This window comes from Limanda limanda, chromosome 8 (assembly GCF_963576545.1).
Source record: "Limanda limanda chromosome 8, fLimLim1.1, whole genome shotgun sequence".
Lineage (NCBI taxonomy): Eukaryota > Metazoa > Chordata > Actinopteri > Pleuronectiformes > Pleuronectidae > Limanda > Limanda limanda.
The window spans coordinates 23164229-23179527 of record NC_083643.1 but is presented as its reverse complement, the minus strand read 5'-3'; positions in this window follow the sequence as shown (position 1 = coordinate 23179527).

Below are 15299 nucleotides of genomic sequence, written 5' to 3'. Positions count from 1 at the left end.
CAGTGTAGAGTTTATTCACAGCTTGAATTCACTGGAAAATTGCAAACATAAACAAAAATGTATGCTCTGTTCAAAGCAGCTAAACAGTTTTACTATCACTTGGTCCCAGAAATCCAAACCACAAGATATAGGTAAAAATGTTCATTTTACGCTTGAGCAACTTGGCTGGTGGCTTTAGATTCAGAAACCCACCTGAGAGCAGAGCAGAACATATTGTGTCATAGTATACTAATCTAATGAGAAAAACAGGACACAGAGTACAACCTAATCTAATCTAATTCTAATGTAATCCTTAAAATAATAAGGAAACTGAACAAGATTAGAACCCCTGTCTTCTTCAACTAATACCGAGTTTCCTTTGGGCAAGGCAGTTACAGGAAACATCCGCCCTCAAGTGCTCCTATATTATTGCACATCAGTCTGTGATATTCAGTGCATTCCAGGTGTTATCACCTTAGGAAATGGTGTCATTTACTTTTTCGTTTGCCTACATTTTCCCTCAACCTCCCCGAGTCCACCTCTGCTTCAGTAAGTGATTTCCCACATTGCCCGGAATGACTTGAAAAGCCCCAGAGAACAGAGAGGAATGTGTTGCATTCAGCGGTGGGTTATGTATGTAGGTGGAGAGGGAGCAAGGCTGATAGCAACAGCATTACAAACTCAGGAGAGCTTGAGCTTTTGCACTCGGTTAAAAATCCACGTCTCACCCAAAAAGCAACATGTCTTCTGGCAACACTGCATCCTGGTCGACTGAGGATACTGCCAGGGAAGAAATGTGTATCTTTTATAATGGAATTCTGCTTGCACGGTTAACATGGGGAGCACAGTTGTGAGTCTGTAAACAAAATCACTCCTCTGTGTTTCTGATGATAACAAAAGGCTCAACAAATATTTAACCTTTCTTTTAGAAATGGAAATAAACACATCCGTGTTCAAGAACTGATAGGAATAAAAAGGTTAAAGCAATAGTTGAACATTTACTGAGATATTGTCATTATCTTTATGCTAAAAGAGTTGTCGCCTCGTGGCTGTATGGTAAATAAGGAGGTGCCACCGAGAGACAGGGGAGAAAGTCCAGTTTACCAGCGGCAATTCAAGATGTTCTAGCTACAGCCAATAAATAACCTGCCACATAACCCAAAATAAAACTGGACAGATATAAAAGAGCAAACAATATTATAATTTGTGCCCTCTACTGATGGGGAAAATGGCATTTCCCTTCTGAATAAAACAATATGTATTGGATCTTGAAGAGCAATTAGTCTGAGATCTAATCAGTGAGAGCTCTGCTGATAACCAGGTTAAAGGCAAACAGCGATGAGGTTCTGCTCAGTGAGCTTGCAGGTGTGGTCCAGTCTGGCCATTTCTTCACTTTCCTGCTGACCAGGCATCAGTAATCTGTAATAAGATCCATTCATCTTCCCTTCATGATCTCTGCTTATTTCATTATTGGATCAGACTGCTGATGGCTATTATTCCCTGCGGAATCTTTTTACTCGCCACTCAGGTAATATTACACTCTTTGTACCAGCGGGATAGTATATTAAGCCTGGCAATGTGTTTTAATAGCTGGATAACAGAGAAGCATGTCACTGGACTGCATGGTACATTCACTAGAGGCTAGATTCAGAAGTATGCAGTAAATGCAAAACACTTTGATTATTTAAAAGCAAATATTACCTTTTCAATTTCAGGTCACATATGCAACCGACGTCTAACGTACTGCCAGTTCACATTCGTTGGAGCTGACAGGTTGTCAGGGCATTATTATCGTCACAGGCTCTGAGTTCAGCACGCTGAGCATTTGTGTAGGCATTGACATGTGAGACAAAGACAAAGAAACCAAGACAGATAAAATGTCGCAACAAACAAAGCAACTGCTCTGAGAACACAAAGAGCCTCCATGGCTTTTCTATGCAACAGAATAAGATGACATGGTTTCTCTTCATTGGATTTCTGTGCATTAAATCTTTTTTTCATATTAACTTACATCTCTGCTGCTCAGAGTTCAAATATCCGAACTAAAACCTCTTGGGTTTTCAGTAATACCTCAAAGGACTACAGTGTTTCATAGTGTTTCCCACACTCACACATTCTTTCACCTTTCAGACAAAAGACGGTGCATTGTGTCTCAATACCCTGATTTAACCAGACTTAATTTGATTGATCCGATCTTGGAAATGCTGCCGTATCCCACCATTGTAACAGAGAGAGCTGTCTGGTTTATATTCTATTGGTGTCAGCTGTAGCTGAAGGCAATGTGATGCATTAAAAAAGCTCTGGGACTCATTACAGATTCTTCCTTCCAAAGAGGGATTATATATATGGCATGGGGTAGTCTTAAGTTCACTTCAATTGCCTCTGCCCCTGTTGTCAATCTAAATTATATGCCTGCAGACGTGAGGCCTTTATTGGAGGTCTGGTTGTATTAGAGAGTTTAAATTCTGTGTGATAAGCTTCAACCCAATTTATACCAAATGCCAGAGGAACAAAAGATTGTAATTGCCTGACAACACGCCAGCAATTAGAATCCATCCCCTCTATATCTCGTATTGATCACTGTCTGTTTTAGTTAAATACAGATTTAAAAGATGTGTAATACAGCATAATGAAAAACATTTGGATATTAAAGGTAACCACTGAGGAACAAAAAACCTCCTTGAGTTTGTCTTAAATTCTCGTCTCCACCAGAAAGTCACACAGAGCCGAGAGGGTGTTTTTTTTTTCCTCTTTCCTTTTTCTTCCCGTAGCACTGCCCCACCTTGCCCATTCGTCTGAGGTTATGGTGCACTAAAACACACTCCACTGCCTCCGCTGACCCTGTCCAGCATCATAGATCTACATTACGGACTTGGTCCTGCATAGGCTGTCTGTATGACTGATTCTGGTGACTGACCCTCCTCCTCCTCCTCCTCCTCCAGCTCTCTTTACAAGGGCAGAACTCTGAGTTCTTGCAAGTTTTTGGAGAGTAGCAGTGCAGTGGTGGGCGACAGTGAATAGTGTTAATATTGTCAGCCATCTCTTAATCCTGAGATAAAAAAACACCATGTTAGCTTTAGTCAAGTTAAGTCAACTTCACTTTTAAGTCGAATAAAACTCTGAAAAGCAAACCGCTCTCAAATAAGATTTATTCAGATATATTAAAAAAATATAATCCACTAAAAAACCAACATCAGCAAATCTGATATGACCTTAATCATATTGTGCACTATGAGTCAGTCAGAAGAGAGAGACCAGAACAAACCCCTTCACAATCAAAAAAATAGTAGGCCAACATCAGTCGTGTTGTTTTCCACACAAAGCAATCCAAGTATACAAAGCATGTACTGATATATATATATATATATAGATCCTCTAATGTCTGTTGTTTTGATCACTTCCAGTTGTCATGGTGCCTGGATTAGTGTTCCAGACTGTGCTGTTGTGATTGTGTTGTATGCTAAATTAAATTGATTGATTGATAATTAACAAAGCAATCCAGACTTTATTCAAGCCACAATAATTCTCGATATCATATGCTGTGCACCTTAATAACCACTTAATGTCACAAACTCTATCAAAGTGGACAAGAAACTGAAACTTGTGGAGATCAAGTTGTGTGCTTAGCGTGGGTAACATTTTAAATACACTTAAAACAAATACACTTATTGTAAGCTAGAGGTAAGCTAACGTAGCTGACTGGGTTACTGACTTTCAGTTAGACTAAATCTTTATCTGTGACCAATAAAGCAATGTCTGAGTGAGGGATGCTTATACACGTTACACCAGTGCCTGAAGTAGATCACTTATTAAGACCTTAAAGAGTAAAACAACATTATTTCACATGTTAAAGTTACATTAGCTCAGTTTCTATGTGGAGGATTTCTGCTGGTATCAACAAGATAAGAAAGAAAGCCTTTTAAAGACCATAAAGTAGTACATGTATGAAGGAATAGCTGAATCAAATCATTATTTACAAGATTAGGTCAAGTAGATAAGTCGAGAATAACCCTGGAAACGCCACCTTGTCTCTCAAACCACAGACAGTAGGCATCCATAATCATTCCCACCGCCAAGCCGGGTGGCTAACATAAGTTAGTTCTCAGTTCCTTGCTGCACTGGTTTGTTGATTTTTCATTAGTGTTAATATCTGTATCATCGAGAAAAAACACACTGCGACATTACATACATGCCCCCAAAACATTTTTTTTCAAACTCATTTTAAAGCATAACGGAAGCAGCTTTAAAGAGTGTCAACATAATTAAGACCTTAACATATTGCAGACCTTGACTTGACTATTATTTCAACATATTTAAGACTTGTGCTTTCACTAGCGCCAATGTGTGAGTGCATAGCTGGGTTAAGTATAGCACTGTTGTCACTGTTAATTGTTTTGCACTGCACTGATTTGTGCAGAATCACAGGAAAGATGATTCAAGTTAGCAGGAAGATAAATGTGCTGCACAGCCCTTCAAATGAGGACATCTAGATTATATCATTGTTTGAAGAATCAGTCTTGTCTCCTCTTATTTCATCAAAAGATAATAGAGTGAGATTTTGATAGGTTTTAAAAGTACAGTTTACTTTTGTCTTTTTTCATTAGCGATATTGCATGTGAACATAGTCAGATGCTGTTTCAGGCTGTCTGGGCCGTCTGGTTGTCATCATCTAGCCTCCGTTATGGGAAAAAGTTTAACAAACATATTTAGTTTTTATTGAAGAAATCAACTCAGTGAAGTCACAACTTTACTTTTTAAATTTAGACTCTGTGAACCTTGAAGAAATAAAATCTTTGAGATGGCATCGTCTCAGAGATAAACTGCCCCCAACTGTGATAAAAGAAATGCTATGAAACAGGGCTTTGCTCTTGTATCTACACTTCTAAACACTTTAAGAGTAGTTTTTACAGTCAAGTTGTGTAGCAGGGAAGGAGTGATAAGGACAGTGATCTCCTTCAACGAAGTAGCACTGATCTTTCAGATGTTTACTCTACTGTAATCTTCTAATCAGCACCGCTCTGCACCCATATTTGTATTGTCTGTTGGAATGCTGCTCTGTCAAGCAGCAGCATGGGATTTTAAAGGTTTCCTTTTCATTAGCCATTCTCCTCGGTGCCTAGCCATCGCACAATATATGCATCCTTCACCTGATTTCTCGTTAAGGTCCAAATCCTTTGTCACAGGACTGCAGCTTTATGAGCAGGTATCCAGCTCGGTTTTTGGATGTTGATTTAAAAGCGGTGGAGGATATTGATGGGCTGTACCCAGAGTATATCAGAATTCATTTAAGTCATGTCTCCTTGCGTAGACGAGAAGTGGAGTTATTACCTCCTCATCGCGGGCTGCCCCCCTCCACCTGTCTTTCCTTTATCAGAGAAGGAGGGAAAAACATTTCAATACAAAGAAGCTTTCAAAACCTCAGCTCCACTAAAAGCAATTCCGCCATGATGCCAGCAAAACTGAAATGTACTGTATCAAATGTGTCAGTTGAGTGCTTGACACAATCCGTTGGATTTCTGATGGGGTTATTTTCCCAAAGACATACTTGACAGCGCCTCCTTTTGCCTTTACACTTGCAGTGGACCTGCCCAAAATTCAGGATTTTCAGTAGGCAGCAGCGTGGGCGGGTTGTTTAAAGAGCTTCCTTTCAGATTTTTGGGGCACTCGTCTCTTGCGAGATGCCAAGAAAAAAAACATTCAAGAATACCTTCCTACTATTTTCACCATGCATATTCATCATTGAACCCAATTTATAAGCTATATAATCATAATATGGCTTATGTAAGTATTTAAACCTTCACCTCTGCACCATGTTTGTGTTGTATAGATAGACATTTTGAATCAACAAAACTGAATTCTGTAGTCCTTGAAACTATATCTCTTGGCTTGCATAAGCAAACTGACGGAACATATGGCCTGTGTTGTTGAATCTAATCGTACTGAAGACCATTAAACTGCCTCATGTACTAGGTCACAGTTGTCCTTCATACTAGAGGGAGAGGAAGAAAGGAAATGGAAAGTCGATGGGACTGTTCAGGATGACTTAGCTGTCCTCGACATGATGAAGTGACACTGATTAACTCAGATTAAGACGTAGACACCTAGCCTTCAGTTTCCCACTATCATTTTGCTGGGGGCATACAATGTCTGTAATTCCTTCATCTACGGTATAGAGTTGTTTAAGTACCATTGTCCTATTGATTCTTGTTGTTCTGGTTGAATGCACTTATTGTAAGCCGCTTTGGATAAAAGCGTCAGCTAAATGAAATGTAATTTTAATGGAACATATTCTACGAATGCTATATTTGCGTGATCAAATGAAATGTGATGCAGATGACAAACTGTACCGAGACCGAGTGTGGCTCCACCTTGTAAACAAAACTTAATCTGAAATCGTTATTCCAGTAGTTAATTGATGAAATGAAAAAGTTGAGGGATTAAATTTTGTTCACATTTATTATTTCCCATGGAAATAGCTTCAGCACACGCCAATCAGGGATGGATTAGTGTGTGTACACAAAAGACAGGTAGACAGAGTTGTTATGCTGAGGTCTCCCTGCTGAGATCTGTATGACAGTAGTGGGAAGGCACACAGCTAAAGCAGAAACGAACAATGTTGTGCCGAGTTCTGTCCACCTGCAAGAACTGTGGTAAAGATTTTATGGATGGTTTGACGGTCCACCAACACAGCGGGATTTCTTCTGGTGCTGCCAATGGCCAGTCCAATTATGACAGATGGTTCAAAAGGAGAGAGAGAGAGAGCGAGAGCGAGAGAGCGAGAGAGCGAGAGAGCGAGAGCGAGAGCGAGAGAGAGAGAGAGAGAGAGATCAATAAAGTTTCTAAGTAACAGTGCAAAACACTAGGTTAGCGATCTTTAATGTTATTATGAGATGCGTACAAACTTTTTAGAAACATTATGAAGCTTTGGTTTAATATAAAGGCAGGCCTCCACAATCAGGAAACACTGGTATGAATTGTATTAGCATTGTGTTTTCCAGCAAATTATGGCTGCAGACCTGCAAAGAGAATGCATTGGTAGAATTCAAAGAGGACAGAGCTGCAAAAATACAGAGTAATATATTTATAATAAGACGTAATAGATTTTCCTCTTGACCTACTGTCTTTACTGCCACAAAATGGCTGTTGCTCTGCGCTCATGTGTAGCCATAATGAGATGCCATAGTGATGATGGTGCATTTAAAAGATAACACTTTCATTATGCTTAAATAAATCAATTTAGGAAGGCAAAATTAAAATTACCCAGCTATGAACAATTTGAGGCAGTTGCGTATTAGCAATCAGTAATTGAAGCGAAATGTAAAACCAGTTAGTCATGGCCCATTAAAGGCAAGAACCCCGCTCGAAACTTTAGTTCAAAACGGGTTCAGGAGTTCAGTGGAGATATGAGTGTGTAAATACTAGAGAGCATGGCCACATTTTCAAGTAGCAGTTTTTGATCGCGCTGAGGGAAAAGGATTCGCTGTGATCCTGAAGCAGACCTGACCAAGCAGCTTGATGATTTTTTCCTCTAAGACGGCGTGAAGTTATGTTTAATTCCTTTAATTCTCTCTAGTAACTACATCTAATCCTGCACTCTTGATTTCACAAATTCCTGTTTCTCATGAATCACTGACTGCTTATCCCTCAGAGCCCTTTCTCCATGATGAAATATTAAAAAAATTGTAAACACAGTGGACCCCCGTCTGTCTTTCGGTTTTGTAGGAAATGAAAGACTCGTGCCAGTTGAGTTTTAGCATGGAAAGGGCATTTGCCTATTTGTAATACCCAGGGCACTGCTCTGACCAGCCATGCTGGAAGGACAAGAGTGGGGTAATAAAGCGCAGGGACATTGGGCCCCCTCCGCACCACCACCACCACCACCACCCACCAATCATCCTGCTCTCCCCTCCGCGCTCAAAATGAGGAGGGAAATGATGCGTTAAACACGGTGGAGCCTCTCATTCTATAAAACAGCACCATGACGGAGAGGAGATATTGCTGGTAAAAAAAAAGGCAGAAATGACAACATGTTATTCACAGTTCTCAGACAATGTGCCTTTAGTTTTATGACTGTGAGCTCCACAACTTGGCACAATGATGAATCCAGCCACAAATCTCTCCACATAGCAGATGTACACTAAAAAACAGCAAAGCAGTTGGTCAAAAAATATCCATCACTCTAAAAGGGGCAAGCAGATGGTACTCACAATTTATGAAAACTGTCTTGACAGCAACTCCTCGACAAACATTTGTTGAAAATGCAGGATTCAACTTCAGTTTGGCCTTCAAATCAATGTGGTGCTTTTAAAGGAAATAATTGCACTACAAAATAGCACCTCAACTCTAAAGGATAAATGCAGGAGAGGCAAGATAAAAATGTATATGCTCTTAGATTCTAAAAACATCCCAGGAAGCAGCAGGTATACTGCAAAAACCTCTTACATTCAAATACAACACACATACTCACAATATAACCTACAATGTAGAGGAAGCAGTGCTGAAGCAGGGGCAAAATTGAATTGCTAAATCTCATTTGTCAGTGAAGAGGAGGTGGAAATCGAAAAGAAAAGCAGGAGCTACAGAGACACTGAAATTATTCCTCTCCTTGTCTTGTTTTAATTGCTTTCTGTTTCCTTTTATTTTGCCCAGTGGTAGATAACCGTCACTTCTATTACTTCTGCACCATTCTGAAATCTGGACCTTGAAAATGCCTGTTGCACAGCAAAAATATGCTGTTGATGTTATTTAAACTTTTACAACATATATTATGTATACACACAAATCATATGAATTTGTTCATTGCCTTGGTAAAGACACATCTACATCTACATACAGTCAAAAAAACAGTTTAAATGTTCGCTACCGGAAGAAGCAATCAGAATCAGAATCAGAATTCTTTTTATTGCCACGTATATTTGCATATATTGTAAATTGCCATGGTGTGGTTGGTGCACTGTACATAAAAACAAAACAACAATATGGACAATAAGACAATATATACATTAAGAAACAATATGTGTGAATGTGAACAGGGCTCCAGAGGACGATATCATAGGAAATATAGGCGTAAAAACATGACGCTGCTTCGAATCAAATTAGAATGTCAGGGCTTACAGACACTTGACACTACAGGAGCAGTATGGAGGCATTTTATGTGTTTTTGGTTTACGTTTGAAGAAGGCGTCATCATTTAATTCAGTTGTATTGTATTTGGCTGCAACACTCTTTACCCCTGAAACTCCAAAAGATATTTTTGTAGACTCAAACACTTCACCAACCCCTCCATCAGCGTAGTGGGGATAAGATAATGAGTAGATTAAAAATGTTTAGTGAACTATCCCTTTAATTTACTTTACTTTTTATATGCCCGGCTCGAGTGAAACAGTCAGATCCATATCAGGGGAGATCTGGGCTTGTTTGACAGAATAAAATCATCCTTCGTGTGTTGCAGATCTCTCCAGCAGCTGAGCTCAACACTGCAGCATCTCATGCCAGTGAAACTAAAATGTGTGTGTGCCCACCAGCAAGGAACTGAGTACTGATGCCAGGATTTGTGAAATAGAATTTCGCATCACTAGGCACAGACTCAGTCATTATTACATAGAGCAGTGTTCAAAAATATTCAGGTAGCAGCCTCTCGTACAACTCTCTGTTTAAATGACAAGCGTTGCCTGAGGTAATCACATCAGTTGTCGCTTATTCACATTTTGATGAATAATTTCTTAAGGGGCCAAAATTACTAAAGTACTTAAAATTTGTCAGTCGGATTTGTGATGCAGCTTTATTTTTCCAATTACACAACAGGACAAAGAAGAAGCAATGTAACAGCAATTACAACTCAGAATTGTACATGGTGGGTATGTTATATTATAATTGATACAATTATTAACGAAATTTATGATAAATAAAGGTTGTTTTTCCGCTATTCAGTACACCTCACAAGGTGTGGCTGGGTTTTTTGTGGAACAACTGAGCAAATGAAGACAGTTAATATTCCTAATTGCCTGAGGACAGAGTAACAGAGTTATAAAGACCTGCGCCATTCTGTCATTCTGTGTTCTACTCCTCTTTGCCCAAGGACGCCCTACAGTCATCATTCAGCTGTGAGCAGAGTCAAACTTTTCTCAAATACATCAGGGCAACTAATAAACCTGGTCACGGCTGAAGAGCTGTGCAAAAAAATCACAGGACGTTCACAAGGGGTTTTTACCCAGGAAAGGGGCTCCTTGGTTTGGGTATGACATCAACCCGAAAACTGTACTTTGGAAATCATGTCATTACTCGCAGAAGACTCAATCACAGAAAATCTCTTAAAACCTACTCGGGAATCATGTCAAACACTACAAGTCTTAGTCTATACATGAGAGGCACAGAAGTAGAGTTAAGCGCCCACAACAAACCCCAAAGTGATACACGACACAACATATGGCAAAGTATTATGAAGATCGGAGATGATAACAGCTGCTGCTGCAACTTACATCTGCATGCACCTACTTTACACGATAGAGAAAAGGTGTACGGCAACGAATGATGATATTTAAGATTATCTGGATATGAGGTGACCTTTATCAGGAACAGGATTTGAGATTTTCATCATGTCACACAGCTCTAATCCAAACTCGTGGAAATGAGAGAATTTTGCTGGTGCAAATAGACATTTAATTTCACAGATATGTGAGTCAGTTTGAACAGACTGTCTGCTGCTCCCACAGAAGACATGTGCATGGGAGCTCCGGTGTTTGTTGTGCAGACAGAAATAGTGTCAGGGTCTATTGATTTAGCAGCCCGCTCCTGGCATAATCAAAGTCCGTCCCAGAGGCAGCAGCGTCCCTGCTCCACTGCACTCCAATCATATTTGCGCTTGATCACATCCCAAAGAGCTTGTCACCTCAGTGTTTTGTGACACTTAAACCCACTATATACACCCCCAACTTGTAAAATGGAAGTTGACCTTCTTCTCCTCAAGTAAACTACAGGCTCCAGTGCGCTCTGAATGAGATGTTTCATTAGAGCACCATGCTTGTTAATGCCATGTGTTATACCACTAACTGCTAAAGAAAGCAGGAAACAAACCTGGACTGTTTTTTGTTAATTAGACTTAAATAAAGCTAGTGTGCTAGTTTGCACTATTGCATATAATTGCATTATTGTTTTTTTCTTCAGTTGTGTGTATATATATATATTTAGATATACTATATATATGTATTTTTTGTTTTTGTTTGTAATTACTTGAGCTTTGCTAAAAGAGAGCCTGTGACTCAAGCATTTCATTGCCAGCGACTGCTTAATGTTATTGTTGTGCATTTGATAATAAACACTTGAAACTTACTGACACACCTTTTCACCCCTAGAGAGGCAGCAGCACATCTGTGAGCTCCTCAAACAAACACAACCCAGTAGACACTGAAGAGTGGAATGAACATTGTTTACATTGCAGTGTTGTTTGCTTAGACAACTTTAAAATGAGCCGCGTCTTGTATGAAGCAGGATTTTCTTTGCTGCCTTACTGTATAAACACGCAGATGAAGATGCTTATGTGCCACAGAGGAAAGTAAAGGAGCATTTTCAACAAAGATCGCAAACATTAAATGATGCAATAGCCTCCATCTGCCATCTTCCAATAGAAATGATCTTGTGACTGCCCTGATTATTGTGACCGTCGTAAGAAAACAACTTTATTTGTTTGTTTGTTGTGTGGGTTCAATTGCACGTGCAGACACAGTGCACAAGGGAATGAGGCTTTGATGTGTTGTGCACAGCATTCAGTTAAGAAGTTCTAAACCATATGATTAAATATTAAAGAATGTTTTCTGGATGTTCTTATGACATTAAAATGTTATTATATGAATATTTACCACGATAACCAGGCCTTCACATGTAATATGCTCATGTCCCGGATGCGTGTATTTCATTGCTCTGTTTGGCATGAATACATGACATCTGGGGAGATGGAAAATTTACCTATAGAGTGGAGGCTGCAAAGACGAGATTTGTTGAGAGTTAGCTCAAGCTGTCTAGAGTGTTCAGCATCAGTGAACTTCAACCAATGGAAACTCCTCAGAGACAAAGCAGCATCTCCTCCTGTCTATCCAGCTGCCCCCGACTGGCATTATTTAGCTCCTGGTTGTCTCAGTCCATCCTCTTAACTTGCCTTTTGCTATCCATTGTAACACATCCCTGCTGCCTTGTCTGCACATTCTGAACGAGGGGCTTGAGAATTGTATTAGAAACTTCCGAACCTCTCTCAAAGTTCTCCTCCATGTAAGCAAATACAAAGGGCTGTCGCGGTGTCTGGGCAGTCCGGACTTTGCTTGGATGTGGTGGTAAACTGTGAAATGATGTGGGTTAGATGTGCTGTTTTTCCTCCTCAGGCAAATGGCTCAGAAAATATCAATGAAGCAGTGGCACAGCTCCGTAACATCACAGTGAAATGGAGCATGTCACATACGGGCTTTGACCCTGGAAAAGTAATAGATTGATAGCTGGTCGGGTGGATTAATGACGGACAGCATTCCACCAGAGACTGGCTGGCAAAAAGACATCTCTGGTAAACGGTGTACGAATCGCCATTTCAGCCAACTTGCCCCTTTCTGTCAACCTGCATCTGGCTGGCGGGGCAAGTGATTGATGACAGCTGTCAGTCTGCTATCCGCTCCACCTCGTCACCCTCGCGGAACGCCACTTCTGCTGCGGTAACAGTCCATCTCCTTCTCCTGGCAGGTCTGACAGAGTAGAGCCACATCCAACCTAGGGCTCATCCAGCCAGCTGCCCTGTCATCCTCCTCAAAACCCCAGGTCGTAACTAGGCAGTGGGGCTCACAACAATTATTTGAACTTAAGATGGTTTCGGGGGTGAGTTTAAGAGGACAAGTGTGAACTTTGGACATTGAAATACTAAACTGTAACGAAAAGCAAGAAAGTTTTACAGCTGGAAACGAGGGAGAGAGTAAAAGAAAAAAAGAAGTCGTCAGATGGGGCAACGTCAAGTTAAAACTAATCAGGTGCAGATCAAAAATGGTTTGGCTTCAAGTAAACCCAGCATGATGATGACTGAAAGACTTTGAATGTCATTAATTAGTCTAAGTAAGATCACAGGCCTCAATATCAACATCAAAGAGAGTGGCTATATGTTCATTTTGCCTGCAGCTCCAGGGAGCAGGATGCAACACTGTGGAAGAAGTGGGATGCTTGCTTGCTCGAGGAGGTAAATACAGGTGCCCGGTGAAGCATTGGAGCTCGCAAATACAACAGGGAATTGCAGGAAGATATAGAAACCGGCCATTTTGGCTTCATACCAAGACAAAAAGTTGTCTTATGCATTGCATTGATATACTGCAACGCGTCTTTGAAAAGGCACCAGAGGCTAGTCAAATCTTTGCTGACCTGCTGGATTGTAAACATAAAAGAGAGCAACATCTGTTTGGGCATTAACGGGGGTAGATGGTGTGCATTTATATGACACAGGAGGTTTTTGCTTGTCCTGCATTTTACATCACTTTTTTTTTAATATTCTTCATTTTCTCAGCATTTGCATTCCCACTAGGAAATGACATATGCTCCTTCTAATAATACTCTTTATCACATACCTTTAAAATGTTGCTGGTATGAATCATGGTGCTTGGTTTGCCATCTGCCTTTTGTACCCGCATTGACCTCATCATACACACTTTGGCCTGCCAGCTGGCCACAGGCACAGAGCCTCAGATACACTATTAAAGCTCAATATCTATTGATGTGACAACACACTTTACACTGTAACAAACAAATACACACCTGAACACAACAGAAGTAGTGTCACTTTCAACAGGAAACGTTTCTCAGAGCACAATATGATTATACATTACAAATGATAGGAAGGTATCAACCCAGTGTTTTATTCCAAACTCCAATGCTTCAGTGAACTTGATGATTCAAAAAGCTGATGATTGATGATAATCCCTATAAAATATCTCCATATACAAATCCAAACAGATTGCTACAGGGGTGAACTCCCCCATGAATCATCTACCAGTATATCAATAATAGACAAGATCCATTATACAGACATTTATATGTGCATGTGACAAACTCAACACAATACATGTGTAAGGCTTGAATAGCTGTAAAAAAGGAGCCATTCTCTGCTTATTCATTTATTGACTACTGTAAGGTATAAAGACAACACAGCTCACATAAATATTTATATGACTTCATTCCGAAGCCCTGTGTGTTGAGTTTTGAAAAAATACAAATATTGAGCTGTTATACTAGGGCTGGGTGATATTGCCCAACAATTACATCAAGATTAAAAAAATTCATACGTGTCTATATCAATAATTACAACAATAAATTATATTATCAGATTATTATTTCTCGTATAAGTATAAATATAATTTTTTTCTCGTGAGTGAAGGTTTGGTTTTAAACTCTTCTTAATAGGGGGAGAATGCAAACAGCAAAACATTGTATAAATCTGAGGTGGATCAATCATCAGTTATATCTCCTCACTGTGTTAGCACAACGCACAAGCATTATATCAAATGCACATTGGACTGTTGTATAGTATTATTGATGAAAATTATATTGCAATAATTACCGAAAGATTGATCACTGAAATTTGAAATTATAAAGGCTTTAAACTGTTCAACATGAAAGATGTATGAGTTACATGGATTTTTTTATGCAGGACAAATTATAAAGCAATACTTCAACAGTAAACAGTGCCTTGTTCTTGTTGATTTTAAATAAATAGATTACTTAGTAATTTACTCTTGATAGAAGACTGTTTCTAAATTAAATTTCCATTGATACTGGTATAAGATCATTTCACAGGAAGTGGTAAAAAGTTAAAGGAAGTAAGTAAGTAGTTTACTACTGGCTGTTGAATAAAATAAAATAAAAATAGTAATACAAATATTCTTGCCTACCACCTAGATGTGTTTTGGGGATTACACTTTAAACGCCTCAACTGGCAGCTTTTGAGCTTCAGGTCAAAACTGTTCTTTGAAAATTTCTATTTTTTTCCCAACATTTTTACAAAAAACTTGGCAATATCAACACATCTTGAAACAAAGCTTTGCAGATAAGAAAGCAGTGAAGAAAAAAATAACTATTGCCTTTGAATGAGCACACGAGTGGTTATTGTAAACCTTCATATCTAAAGTTTGCCAGTTCAAGAGCTGTTCGGTTAACTGTTAAAGGTTGTGACAATTATACTGCCTGTGATGTGCATCAGCCGTACTAGAGGCCATTTAGAATTAACAGAGTATATCTTCTTTTCACAAAGTCAAAAGAAACTCGGATAGATATTTATCTCAAAGCCTCCAGCTGCAATGCTCCAT